General features: G+C 41.0%; 1 long non-coding RNA gene across 2 annotated transcripts in view; it reads right to left on the minus strand.

Moving 5' to 3' along the window:
* LOC141047598 (uncharacterized) overlaps positions 1–15108 on the minus strand; it is a 47579-nt gene that overhangs the window by 27430 nt on the left and 5041 nt on the right. Inside the window, exon 3 of one of the 2 annotated variants that reach the window (XR_012219843.1) lies at positions 13092–14931. The exons of the other annotated variant lie outside the window; for it this stretch is intronic. This is a non-coding gene — a long non-coding RNA (uncharacterized lncRNA). Of the gene's footprint in view, positions 1–13091; positions 14932–15108 lie in introns of those variants that run through there. 2 annotated transcript variants of the gene reach the window in all.

Genomic DNA, 15108 nt, shown 5'->3' on the forward strand with positions numbered 1-15108 from the left:
TTAGGCCCTATACATATAATGGAGAAATGTGAAGGTGAAAGAAAAAGTGCTGAGGGGAAAGCAACAGTTGTGACTGACAGGGACGGATTTTAGTGACGGCATCAAAGAGTCGCTGCCAAAGGGGCAGCACCATCACACACAACACACAAACATTTCACAAACATCATACAAACATCACACAGAGAGCACACATACAGCAACCCACAAGCACAAAACCACACAAATGCCAAAACACGCCACACAAACACCAGACCTCTCTAGACACATAAAACACAAACACCACCCTAAAACATCTGAACAAAAAGATGAACATTGTGAAAATGACCCCATACGACATATGCAACATGTGAAAAGATGTAGGCAGGCTGATTTGAGATTCGAAGCATTACACTACAACCCAATTCAAGACTATAGGTCACATCATAAAGTCATAACTGGCAAAATGGACATGATATGCAAACATTGTCAAGCAAAGAAGTTTAACTTGGAATCAACTTGTATGTGCTGATCAAATTCAGTTTGCCACCTTTAGATCTACTTCCTGAACCACTTCTTTTATACATGTCAGGAACAAATCCCGAGTCCAAGCATTTTCTGCAAAATATTAGGAGATACAATTCATCTTTCTAGATGACATCCTTTGGTACGACAGCTGTAAATTTTACTTTAGCTACCATAACCAACAATTTAACATATTTTCCGAGAGCCAAGCCGCAGGTATTCAACTAGTACGTAATATAGTATAAATGCATTAACATACTCACATATTGCCAAAGAAAGTAAGAATAAATATTTTAATTACATAAATAATAAGAGACTAAAAAATTATCATGTTGGCCTCATAAATAACCTGGGTAAAATAAAAGAGTAAAAGGCCATCTATTAAATGTATTCTTTTCGACTGTATTTTCACAGGAAAATCTCCTGACAGATGACTTGTATAACATGTCACTTGTTTAATGCGTCATGAAGTAGCTGCTTCATAAACACTAAAAATCCTATCACCCCTTCATGACCTATGACGTATAGCTTCGTCATAGGTCATGCATCCCCCTTTGATGCGGGCTCCGGTGCTGAGCATGCATGTTTTCAGGCACATGACAGTTGATCTGTTCAGCTGTCATGTGCCCCTAACAGCAACGGGTGGAAACGCAATTCAACTGTGGCAGTTAACATGTTAAATGCCCCTGTCATTCTCTGAGAGTGGCATTTAACTTGATTTTGTTGGAAGCACGTCACAAAAACCCGGCCATCGGCACCCCTGTCACATAATTGCGGGGAGCCAATGGGTTGGCATGACAAGCATGGGTCTGCACAAGACTCCCGTGCTTGCCTTTGCTGATATGCTATGAATGCTGGCCCTTGGCCGGCATTCATAATGGAGGTTGATTTTTACTACACCTAGACAGCCCTGGTATGTGTAGTATAAGCGATTAGATGATTGTAGCTTCAAGTTTCCTAAGGAAACTATTGAAGCGAGTAAAAAAAATTTTTTTTTAAATATTAAACTTTTTTTAAATATAACATTTCGAATCACCCCCCTTTTGCTCCATTCAAAATAAAGCAATAGTAAAAAAATACACATATTTGGTATAGCTGCATTCAGAATCACCTGATCTATCAAAATGTAGAAAAAAATTAATCCAGCTGGTAAACAGCGTAACAATAAAAAAAAAGAAAAAAAATCAGTATTTCATTTTTTTTTGTCACCGCAACATTGCAATAAAATGCAATAGGTGATCAAAACATCGCATCTACACCAAAATGGTAACAAAAAAAATCAGCTCAATAATGAAGCCTAGGCGCACTAGTGATGAGGGTTGGTCTATTTATAAGCGGGTGCAATGCCAGTGGCAGGCAAAATGGACAAACACAGTGGTATTTTTTGTTGTGTTTGTTAAAAAAACATGAGCTCAGCACACAAAAAATAAGTCCTCACCCAGCCCCAGACTGTAGGCAGGTCTTATCATGGTGCTCTAGGCCAGAGAACCAAGAAAAGAACTGAATGACCTCAAAGGTCTTTTATAATCTTAAAGGTGGCACAATGTGGTAAATGAGTGAGAAATAAAGTGAATTAATAAATAAAAAATAGCAAGTAAAAAAGTAATAAATAAAAATGCCACTGAGAAACCACAAATTGTTCTTACTTGCCCCTCCTACATAAAAAAATTGTCCAAAATATAAATATATGATGCAGACCCAGTACAGACATTTCCATTATTTTTGTGCTAATTATGCAAATTGTCTCTTCAGAGAGGAAGAGGACTAGAACTCTAATGCCACCTATTGGGAGTAGCAATCCTAAAAGTCAATGTTGACCCTTTAACGAGCCTTGCTATATGACTTAGGATAAAAGCCAAGCCAGAATCTCAATTTACAGACACTGTGTTTCGGTGTACTTCCCCTCAACAGTGCAAAGTGTGAGATCTAGCTTTGCTGTGAGAGAGGCATCTGACCAATATCCAAGAAGTATCATTTCTCCTTGCGGAGAATGACATGCTAAGCATGTCGAGATGAGGAGTCTTAAAGCCGCAATGCTCCTCTGGCTCGTTAAAGGGTCAACATTGACTTTTAGGATTGCTACTTCCAATAGGCGGCACTAGAGTTCTAGTCCTCTTCCTCTTTGAAGAGACAATTTGCCTAATTAGCATATTTCCCAGTGGAGCATTGCAGCTTTAAGACTCCTCATCTCGACATGCTTAGCATGTCATTCTCCGCAAGGAGAAATGATACTTCTTGGACATTATTTTTGTGAGGATGCAAAGTATAGTTCACAAAAAGCACTGATATGTAAATGGCTTCGTAGATTATAATGAGTATTTGCTTTATATTTAACAACAGATAGAATATGGATGTAAAAAACAGGCATCTGAATGAGGCCCTGATACCTCAGAGCCTCTAGCAAACTATAATACTGTGCACAGTTTTTCCAACACAGTATACTTCCTCCAAGAGCATGATGCTCCTATAGTGCCCCAACACAATATGAGGACCTCACAGCTCCCCTATATATGGCATGATGGCCCAACAGCCGTCTATACACAGTAGAATTGTTTCTACAGCCCCCAGAGAGCTCCTTCACATAATATGAATTCCTCAATAGATCTCGCAGTCAGTGTGAGAGCACGCACACATAGTATCATGTCACCCACAGCCCCCCACAAAGTATGAGGCTTCCCATACAAAATATGTTGTTCCCTACAGTCCTAACATGCAATATGAGGACCCACAACCCTATACATAGTTTAAGGGCTCCTACACAAAATATGATGTCCCCCACAGATCCCACTGGCAGTGTAAGGGCTCCCATGTACATTAGGATGTCATCCACAACCCCTCAAAGTATAAGGCCCCTTACAGCCCCGCACACAAAATGATGCCTACTATAACCCTAACTTGCAGTTTGAGAACTCCCACACACAATATGATGGCCAATGCAGTATATGGACCCTTACAAACAGTTTAATAGCCCTGTATCTCTCTCCACACACACACACACGCACACACTATGATGCCCCCACAAGGAACCATGTCCCCTACAAATACTGACAATAATAATATAAAAAAATGCAAACTATTCACCTTCTGCTGATACCCTGATATCTACTCCGGTCAGTGTAGTGCGCTGTCTGAGGCTCCGTCCATACAGAAGGCACAATGTAATGACATCATCATGCCTGCTGTGCTGAGTCACTCAGATACACAGGTAAGCTTAAGGTAAACTCCTGCATCATTCTCTGTAATGATGTCTGCATCTTATGGATGTCACTTAACATTGGCACCCCCATCTCATGGGCCCGTTAGCAGACAGGTTATCAATTTGGAAAATCAGGTTACATGTAGATATCTTATTCCAATGTACAAATATATTATTGGACAGAACAGAGATCTTTCAAACTTTTACATCATATGACAAGGGGTCTCTTCTTCTAGAGAAAAGAAGCCTAATCATGACAACAGGTGCAGATTCATTACTGTAGGAGCAGTGAGATTATGGAACTGATGTCGTAATGTTTGATGTACTAATCAAGTGCAAGGAGGACCTGCATGCCTTTCTTAAAAAATAAAATATTGCTGGTTATTACTTTAGTACTAGATTTCGGAGATGGGACATTTGTAAGAGAATGGTCAGTCATAATATACTGAGCGGCCATGTTGTCTCTAGCAGCCATTTTGTTGAAAGTTAGAGAAGATTCAACTTTTACAAAAGAGCTGATAAAATGTATTAAATGGAGGATGGAAAATGAGATCATGTCTCCTAGCAACCTCAGCCGATGTGCGTAGAGGAAGATTGGATCAATCAATAGGGTCACAGGTTACCAAATATATGGTCAGTATGCTTATACGTGATAGTGTGGTAGCGAAGAGTAGAGTAGTTAAAATGTCAGGATGTAAGAATTTATGGACCTAGACTGGAGACAATGATAAGATTTTAGGACAGTAGCCATAGATACCAATGACTTATGGGTTTTAGTGTTGCTTGGAGAAATGTTAATTAATATCTTCGTATTATGTCATTATATTCTCTTTTCTAAACCACGTTTCTGTAGATTACCATGAAAACGCCTTAGAATTATAATGTTAATGCCCTCTGCGGCAAAATGCAGCTTTCTTTGTTCTGATAATGTATAAGAAGCCCCTGTTACTGTTGATCGGGGCCATTCCATCGCCATCATGCCACTGTGCCTCACCATGGCCAGGGCACAGAGCCTTATCATCACCAGACTTCCTAGCGAATCTCTGCCTGTCTGAATTCCTGTTTTTGCCCGCATATTCCAACTCCTCTGTTATTCTGTATCTGTTTTGCTGTGTATCTCCGAATAAACCTTCAACCTCAGCTTGATAAGAGATCGTCTGTGGAACTTCTTCCCGACTCTTCCAGCTCTCAGTAGGACTTTTTCTTACAAGTGGCGATTGCCAGCCAGGAGGAGCGGCTCCGGAGAGCTGCCTCCAGAAGAACCACCGGAAGAAGCCGCAGATGAGGGCTTGGAGGTGGGAAGAGGAAGAGAAAAAATAAAAGAAACGCGTGTGGCCATATGTTAAACCGGTCAAAGTAAGTCAGCCTGAAGGAGAACCTCTCGTGATCGCTCTGAAACCGCCTGCCCGATTTTTTTATAATAAAACCACGGACAAAGAAAAAGACTATAAAAAGATGAGTAACTAAGAAGAAGCTATCTACAAGGATGTGAGAATTTGTTGTGCCGGGTAGCAAGAAGCTTTAAAAGGGCGTGGGGAGACGCTTGGCAAGCATAACGAGTGAGGCTGGAATCACGGCTGCACCTCTTTTGATATCTGGTCGACCCCAAACAGCTGCAGCGAGGTCTTCCATCTGAGAGGTGTGAATATCTAACTTTGCTTAAATTGCATTTGTTGATACTAGGACAGAGTAAAACTCGTCCTTGTGTAGACCACTGTAAATATGGAGTGGTTACGGAAGCAGGCAGAGAAATATGCTGGCACACCCCAGCTGGAGGGGGTTAATGTGGAAACCACGTGGTTAAATTGTATGCGTTGGTTTACCACCGAGAACAGGGAACTGGATAGAAAGAATTCACTAGGTTAAGCTAATAGCCAAGTAGTGGCTTTGTGTAAGACAGTCATAACCTTTGATCAGGCTCTTGATAAATAGTCTACACAACAATATGTTAACATGATCACCCGGGGAGGGGCAGCGTATAGGGAGAGATCAGAAAAGCTGAGTGAGATGCTGGAGCTAGCACGGAAGCACAGAGAGGAGGGGTGCGAGCAGCAGCAGCAGCTGAGAGCAGTTATGTCACAGATGGACCCTGCAGCTTCAAGACACAGTGCTGATGTAAATACAGTTGTAGAATGGAGAAGAGTTAGGAGAATGAGTAAAGTAGTACATAACAAGATATAGTGTCCCAACAGCTCCAGCTTATGCAGACACAGTTGAGGAAAGATATATTGTTCCGACAGCTCCAGCACATGCAGACCCTAGGTTAGGTGTGATGCTGCTTCTACCCCGAGAAAAAAATCCCTGGCCAAATGTTCCTGATCCATCTTAAATTTATTAAAAATTTGCCTAATTGGGAGGAAGGTAAGGGAGTATTTTGCTAGGACGATGCAGTCCAAGGTGAAGGGTGATGAGTCTAATGTTTTTGCGTGCCATTCTCCTCGGGGTGTATCTGCTGATTCCGGGAGGCCAGGAGTTCCGGGGGGGTACAGCCAGCTGCCGAGAATGGGCAGGTCCCGTTCGGCAGAGCCCCCACGGGATCCCATGAGAGGTTCTCCCTTGTGTTATTTTTGTGGACATCTGGGACATGTTAGACGTTTTTGTCTCAGCCTTGTGCCAGGGATTGTTCCCCGAGAACCCCGGGCACCATTTAACCCCCAACAGACCCGGGAGTTCTCTAGACCACCTTTCGGAGTTAGACCTCCGTATCCAGCAGTGAATGACCCTAGGCAGTATCAGCAGTACAACGTTCTTCAAATGGTTAACCCAGTCTCACAGGAGCCTTCTGCTCCTGCTCCCTCCCCAATAGCTTTCACTCATCCGCGCCCGGAGGTCCATGCTATTCAGGGAGGGGTCACTCCTCCTCGTCCCTTTGCTCCGCTGACTAAGGAGCTACGGGAACATGGGGACCGGACCCTGACTAGGGATCTCTTTGGGTCGGAGGTGGAGGGGATGATGGATTTTTCGGGCTTCCCACGGCAGGTAACACTGATTGATGGAGTGCTCCCTTTGTTCCCCTTACCTTCCTTGCCCCCCTTTCCCTGGGCAGGGACGGTAGACCTTATGTCAGAGGGAGAATAGAGGGGCTGCCTTGGGAGGACATCCTCATCGATACAGGAGCCTCAGTTTCAGTAAAAAAGACACAAATTGCAGTCACCCCCTGGACTGCCTGAGACTACCATTTTGGGTAGAATTTGGGGGCTCCTGTATTCAAGCAGTAAAAAAGTCGTCCAGTAAACCTGAGATTTCAGGACACAGGGGGATCGAAGCAAAGAGGTCTTCGATGCGCTTTTTGGGTAAACCCACAGTTACGGTACACTATTTTGGGAACTGATGTTTTAGGAGCAATGGGAATTGTTATTGATTTATGTAACAAAGTCTTGTGGCAGAAGAAAGAAGCCACTATCTGTTCTGTAATTGTCCCTGTAGAGGAGGAGGAGAGTCATAAATTACCCATTGCTAGTTTCGGAGTATGTGCTAATGAAAATGTTGAAAACACTGACAATGATGCTTTAAAGAATGAATTGAAGCAAAAGTTCCCTGAATTGTGGATCTCAAAGAAAACTGATTGTGGGTTAATGCAAACTCAAGTTAAAATTGATGGTGAAAAACTGCCACCTTTCCAGCGTCAGTACCGTATTCCTGAGGATGCCATCCCTTACATAAGGGTTGCAGTCAGTGAATTGGAGAAGCAAGGTGTTGTTGTGAAAGGTAATTCTCCATGTAACAGTCCTATTCTACCTGTAAAAAAGGAAGATGGCAGTTTTCGAATGGTAGTAGACCTGAGACTTGTAAATAAGTACACTCCCTCAGCTGCTCACCTTGTTGCATCTGTCCCTGAAGTTATGTCGCAGCTGAACAGTGATTGTAAAGTATTTTCTTGCTTGGACATTGCAAATGGCTTTTTCTCAGTACCCCTAACACCTGAATCTGCCCTCCGCTTCGCATTCACTTTGAGAATGTGCAATACTTGTTCACGCGGCTGCCCATGGGATTTCACAGTTCTCCTGTGTATTTCTATCAGGCATTAGCTCAGATGTTAGAATCCCTTGGTTACGGAGACAAAGTCTTACAGTATGTTGATTATTTATTGATTCAAACTGTCGATGAATGTGAACACAGAGAAACCCTTGAAAATGTTTGTCAGGCTTTACAAGAGGCAGGTCTCAAAATGAGTCTAGATAAAGTACAATTGATGAAATCAGAGGTTACATTTCTGGGTGTGTCTGTCTCAGCAGAAGGAAAGAAGCCCATGCATGATAGGGTTAAAGCTATTCAGGCTGTCCCCATACCAACTAATATTACTGAACTCAGAAAATTTTTGGGTCTTATTAATTTTTCCAGAGAATTCATTGAAGATTTTGCTTATTTGGCTAAACCACTGTATGATTTATTGAAAAATGTTGATAATGACTCTGACCCTGTTAATGTAGAGGGAGCAGCTTTACAGGCTTTTGAGGGATTAAAGCGCGCCCTTACGGCAGCTACTGCATTGGTTAACCCTGACCCTTCCCAGCCTTTCTACATTCAGACTCACACCGGTGATATCTCTATTTCTTCTGTGCTCCTACAAAAATGGCCCAAAGAAAGCCCAGAGGTATCTAGTCAGTTGTATGCCCTAGGTTATTATTCTAGGTTGCTTACTCCCGTGGAAAAAGGATTCACTCAGTGCATGAAGCACCTACTGGGCGTGCACTGGACTATGAATCAAGTGAAGCATATAGTGGGATTTGCTCCCTTAATTCTACAGACCCCACATGTCACTTTAAAAACTTTGCTGAAAGGAAAAGCTTCAGGTATTAATTCACAGAGAATGGCCCAATGGATCATTGATTTTGAGACTAGAGACTTACAAATCGAAGTGGGTGAGAAATATCACTTAGCCCAGATGATGCAGTATGCAGGAAAAAGTCACGATTGTCAAATTGAACAGGCTAATGTTACTCCCTCTCCCTTCCAAGCAGACTTTCAAGAGGGAATCCCTTGTGCCTATATTGACGGAGCTCGCTATTGGCATGAGGGGCATTACGTCACAGGCTTTGCTGTGTGGTTTCCAGCTAAGCCATTGCTGCTGCAGTATAAACTCCCTGGTCATTTCTCCACTCAAAGAGCTGAGTTGGAAGCAGCTCTACAGGTCATTCTCGTGTGTCCAGAGCCAATGAATATCTTCAGTGATAGCGCATATGTCATGTCGTCACTCACTCTATATCTTAATGTATGGGCCCTTAGGGGGATGGTTGATTCTCAGAACAAGCCCTTGCAGCATGCAGACATTCTAAAACAAATTGAGCAACGGGGTAAAGAATTCCCAAAATTATGGTCCTTCTGTAAAATCAAAGGACACCAGAGGTTGATTCCTGACCCTCACATCCTTGGCAATGCATATGTAGATCATGCAGCCAGGGAAGCTGCACTCACAGGCGAGGACAAATATCCCCAAGAAGTCATCGCTGCAGTTACTAAAAAAAACCCCGAGAGCCCCCCCTTGTTTATTCTTCTCTTCAAGATCTCGTAAAAGCACAGGAGAAGGATGGAGACTCATCTCTGTTCAATTCCCTTGAGTCCCTGCCCATTGAGGGGGAATGCTTGTACTACAAACGGGTTAATGATAGACTAGTGCTTTACATCCCAACAACAATGATTAAGTCTTTGCTCAAATTTTCAAGCTAAAAAGGTGATTAAAATGGTTCATATCAATCAGTGTAGACTTCTTAATTATTTTACTGAAATTTCTGGTAAGGACTGATACTCCACTCTTTTTTTTCTATTTTCTCCAGGTCCGCTGAAGATTTTCATATTCGACTCCTGGGACCATGAACCTATTGGATGATCAGGAGAAGATGTTTCACACTATACAGTGGGACTCTGATAGTGTGAGAGGGGGAGAAGATAAGGAAAATCCAGAAGACAAAGAATGAGAAGAAAAAGACCAAAAGAATTGACAAGACCAAAAGAATTGACTATTGTGCAACTTGAGAAGAAAAAGACCAAAAGAATTGACAAGACCAAAAGAATTGACTATTGTGCAACTTATTTTTTCGGGACTATTTGAATTATTTTTTTTATTATGTGTTTGTTCTATTTTTAAGGACATTTGCCTTACAAACACACGTGCATAAAGTGCTGAATTACCTCAATATTCTTATTTTCAGTAATTCACCCATGAATATTACAGTACTGTATGTTGTACTCTGGATAGAGTACAAGAGGGGGACTTGTAAGAGAATGGTCAGTCATAATATACTGAGCGGCCATGTTGTCTCTAGCAGCCATTTTGTTGAAAGTTAGAGAAGATTCAACTTTTACAAAAGAGCTGATAAAATGAATTAAATGGAGGATGGAAAATGAGATCATGCCTCCTAGCAACCTCAGCCGATGTGCGTAGAGGAAGATTGGATCAATCAATAGGGTCACAGGTTACCAAATATATGGTCAGTATGCTTATACGTGATAGTGTGGTAGCGAAGAGTAGAGTAGTTAAAATGTCAGGATGTAAGAATTTATGGACCTAGACTGGAGACAATGATAAGATTTTAGGACAGTAGCCATAGATACCAATGACTTATGGGTTTTAGTGTTGCTTGGAGAAATGTTAATTAATATCTTCGTATTATGTCATTATATTCTCTTTTCTAAACCACGTTTCTGTAGATTACCATGAAAACGCCTTAGAATTATAATGTTAACGCCCTCTGCGGCAAAATGCAGCTTTCTTTGTTCTGATAATGTATAAGAAGCCCCTGTTACTGTCGATCGGGGCCATTCCATCGCCATCATGCCACTGTGCCTCACCATGGCCAGGGCACAGAGCCTTATCATCGCCAGACTTCCTAGCGAATCTCTGCCTGTCTGAATTCCTGTTTTTGCCCGCATATTCCAACTCCTCTGTTATTCTGTATCTGTTTTGCTGTGTATCTCCGAATAAACCTTCAACCTCAGCTTGATAAGAGATCGTCTGTGGAACTTCTTCCCGACTCTTCCAGCTCTCAGTAGGACTTTTTCTTACAACATTAATCAAGGGATCTAGAATAATTGCCATCTAGAGCAATTAGCATTTGTCTCCTGGGGTTTTTGCCTTACTGTGAATCAAAATGTTAGCTTATAGGTTCAAAATGATGGACTTGTGTTGTGCAGGAGGCCATGCTATCTAATCTGGACCACCCCCATCAAAAAGCTGGCATCAGGCAATTGAGGAGAGGTCCAGGCAACGCAGCTATAAAAGTTCAACAACTCATGAATGTAAAGTATATTACAAATTTCTTTAATGTTATGTTCACTATTTCTGTATGACAAGCCACTTCTAAAGAAAAGCTACATTTTAAAACATCAGGCCCTCTACACTGTCTGCATGACAGATATTTAATCCATAAAATGATGTTTTTGAACAAATGTATTTTAAAATAAAATCACAAATACCTCCGATGCCTGCACCCTTCCAGCAGTGATGGCACTCACTCTCCTTCACATGACATTGTTATGTCACTCTACTCCTGCAGCTAATCAGTGCTGGCTTCACTCTCACTGCCTTCAAACATATCAGTCAACAAGAGTAAGTGGGTGGCCAACCATAGCTCTGCCTTCCTCTTGATGTCTGATTCGTACAAATATGAGAAGAGTGAAGCCAGTGGTGATGGGGTAAAGGGATCATGTGACATAACAACATCACAAGAACCCTGGGAGAGTGAGGGCCGACATCGTTGGAATGGCACAGACACCGGAGGTGAGTATAAGTGTTGTTATTTTAAGGGACCAAACTTGTTAATTGAGAAGGGGACAACAACCTTTATTACCTTATAATTGTTTTACACTTTAAGAAAAGTGGACCCAAAATACTTTTGAATACATAACATGGCAAATAAAGCAGGTAGTCATCCTTCCCACATCCAGCACTAACTTCCTGCCATTTCTGTGATCTCAGTATTTTGACTACAGTGGTGACGTCACAATGACAGCTCACATCACCATTGCAGTCAATCACTGAACTGAGCGTCTATGCAAATGTACACGACTGGCGCTAATGAGCTCAATGATTGGCTACAGTGGCGATATGAAGTGTCAATGTCATGTTATTAAACAACATGTATGTCAATACCTGGATAAGAATGAAGTGATTAACCAGAGTCAGCATGGGTTTGTAACTAATAAGTCATGTCAGACTAACTTAATTTCCTTCTATGATGGTATCACTGATTGGGTGGATCAAGGAAATGCTGTAGATATAGTATATCTTGACTTCAGCAAAGCATTTGACAAAGTCTCTCATACAATCCTTATTGAAAAAAATGACTAAGTATGGAATGGACAAGGCAACTGTTAGGTGGATTCATAACTGGCTTAGTGATTGGACCCAAAGAGTGGTCGCAAATGGCTGCACATCCAGTTGGAAGAATGTCTCAAGTGGGGTACCACAGGGCTCTGTCCTGGGCCCTGTATTGTTCAACATCTTTATCAATGATTTAGATGAAGGAATTGAGGGTAAACTGATTAAATTTGCTGATGACACAAAGCTAGGAGGGATAGCTAATACTAGAGAAGAGAGAGAGGATTCAAAAAGATTTAAATAAACTGGAGAAGTGGGCAGCAACTAACAGAATGGTTTTTAACAGGGAGAAATGCAAAGTACTACATCTGGGCAATAAAAATGAAAAAAGCATATATAGAATGGGAGGAATAGGGCTAAGTGACAGCACATGTGAAAAGGACTTGGGTATACTAATAGATCACAGACTGAATATGAGTCAATAGTGTGATGCAGCAGCAAAAAAGGCAAATGCAATTCTAGGATGTATTAACAGAAGCATACAGTCTAGATCACGTGAAGTCATTATTTCCCTCTACTCCTCTTTGGTCAGACCTCATCTGGAATATTGTGTCCAGTTTTGGGCACCACATTTTAAAAAAGACATCAACAAACTGGAGCAAGTTCAGAAAAGAGCGACCAGAATGGTGACCGGTCTGCAAACCCTGTCTTATGAGGAAAGGTTGCAGGATTTGGGAATGTTTAGTTTGCAAAAGAGAAGACTGAGAGGAGACTTAATAGCTGTCTACAAATATCTAAAGGGCTGTCACATTGTAGAAGGATCAGCTTTATTCTCATTTGCACAAGGAAAGACTAGAAGCAATGGGATGAAACTGAATGGGAGGAGACACAGATTAGTTATTAGAAAAAACTTTTTTTGACAGTTAGAGTGATCAATGAGTGGAACAAGCTGCCACGAGAAGTGGTGAGTTCTCCTTCAATGGAAGTCTTCAAACAGAGGCTGGACAGAAATCTGACTGGGATGATTTAGCGAATCCTGCTTTGAGCAGGGGGTTGGACCAGATGGCCCAGGAGATCCCTTCCAACTCTACGATTCTATGATTCTATGTGAGTAAATAAAGAAACCACTTCTTTTTCACAGTGTTACATTTTTCTTTTTAATTGACAGATAATACATAAAGATGATAAAGCAATAGAATATATGGTAAGAGCATCAGCAACATGTGGTACTGCTATGAGAGCCCTAATACAAGTAAGGGGTTCAGTTGCTCCTGAAGGTTGGAGACTACAAGTTGTGGAAGAGTCAATACATTCAGCTATGATGTTTTACTGAATTCACCAGATTTGGTTAACCACTATTGGCTCCATCTTCACCTTCTTTCTCTGTGGACTTCATCCCTTAGTCTTAGGCCCGGTCATGTATTTTTGTCATTTGACGTAGTCATTGTATGAAAGTTAAAGGTGCTACACTATTTGGCAGTCATGCAGCTAGCTGAATTATTGAAGACAGCCATTGATTTGTCACTGAGAAAAAAGAAGCAAACTATTTGCAGGTGAACTTAAAGAATTTGTTGGGTCCCTAAGACATAAAGAAAGCATTGAAAAACGTTGCCTTAGAAACATGCTTTCACTTTAGAGAAGGCTATAAAGAATTGCTTCAAAAAATCAACTACAGAATCAAAGCTCAATTCAATTTTTCTACTTGTGCTAGTTATAGAACAATGTATTTGCTGTTAAAAACATGACCCAAGCTGAGCAAAGGATTTCTAAATAATAGGTTCCATTCTTCCGATGTCGCATAATATCCTAGTATACCAGAAAGATTAAAGCACAGGTGGTTTTTCCTTGAGAAACGTAGAGCTGGAGAACAATAAAGTGACTGGTCTTGATTTGCCTCTTTTGTTAAGCAAAGTACAGGCAGCTAGCAATTAAAATACTAGTACCTTGTTGGCTATAGGACTATTTATTATATATGTAGAAGGGAGACAATAAAAAGAAAGGTTTTCTTCAAGACTAAATGTTTCCAGTCTTTAAGCAGAGACTAATAAATGTGAAGGAAAGTTAAACAATCCAGGAGGAATTTGAAGTTGGAAACATTCAAACCCTTTTAGATTATAGCTTGGGAGTTCATGGAGTGTTATGCACCTTGTTAACCCCCAAAGGACATTATTGCTTTGTTAGGAACTGAAATAGTAAACTAAAAGAACATAAACATGAGCACAATGTTTTTGAGCAAAATCCTGCCCAACCTTTTATCCTTTATGTAGAAAACTTACAATCATGGCCAAAAGTGTTGGCACTCTTGAAATTGATTTAGAAAATGATTGCAATTGCACATGTTTTGTTATACACATGTGTAATACCTTTGTATGTATTGGAAAAACACAAAAAAAACAGAGAAAAAAAGTCAAATTGGACATAATTTCACACAAACCCCCGAAAATGGGACAGACAAAATTGTTGGCACCCTCAACTTAATATTTGGTTGCACACCCTTCAGAATAAATAACTGCAGTCAATTGCTTGCTATAACCATCAACAAGCTTCTTACACCTCTCATCAGCAATTTTGGACCAAACTGCTTCAGATCTCTCATATTTGAAGGATGCCTTCTCCCAACAACAATTTTAAGATCTCTCCTCAGGTGTTCAATGGGATTTAGATCCGGACTCATTGCTGGCCACTTCAGAACTCTCCAATCCTTTGATTCCATCCATTTCTGGGTGCTTCTTGAAGTAGGTTTGAGGTCATTGTACTGCTGGAAGACCCATGACCTAGGACGCAAACCCAGCTTTCTGACACTGGGCACTACAGTACATTGTGAACAAAAATCCTTTAGTAATCTTCAGATTTCATGATGCCTTTCACATAGTCAAGATTCCCAGTTCTAGAGGCAGCAAAACAACCTCAGATAAATATTTTAACCTCTGTAATATTTGACTGTAGGTATTGTGTTCATTTCTTTGTAGGCCTCATTCTGTTTTTGAAACAATATAAAGGAGAGGAGACAGAAAACTCTTATTAGTTCAAAAAGAATGCAGGTGGATTGTAGTTCTGGGCGCAATGGTACAGGATGGCTTCATCGAGCAACTGAGTTGTTTCATATTTATAATATTATGTTTCTGGATTTGGTTTTTACCTTTAACTTGTGTGT

This window comes from Dendrobates tinctorius, unplaced genomic scaffold, assembly GCF_039654945.1.
Source record: "Dendrobates tinctorius isolate UK_male_01 unplaced genomic scaffold, ASM3965494v1 ptg000128l, whole genome shotgun sequence".
In the NCBI taxonomy this organism is placed as follows: domain Eukaryota; kingdom Metazoa; phylum Chordata; class Amphibia; order Anura; family Dendrobatidae; genus Dendrobates; species Dendrobates tinctorius.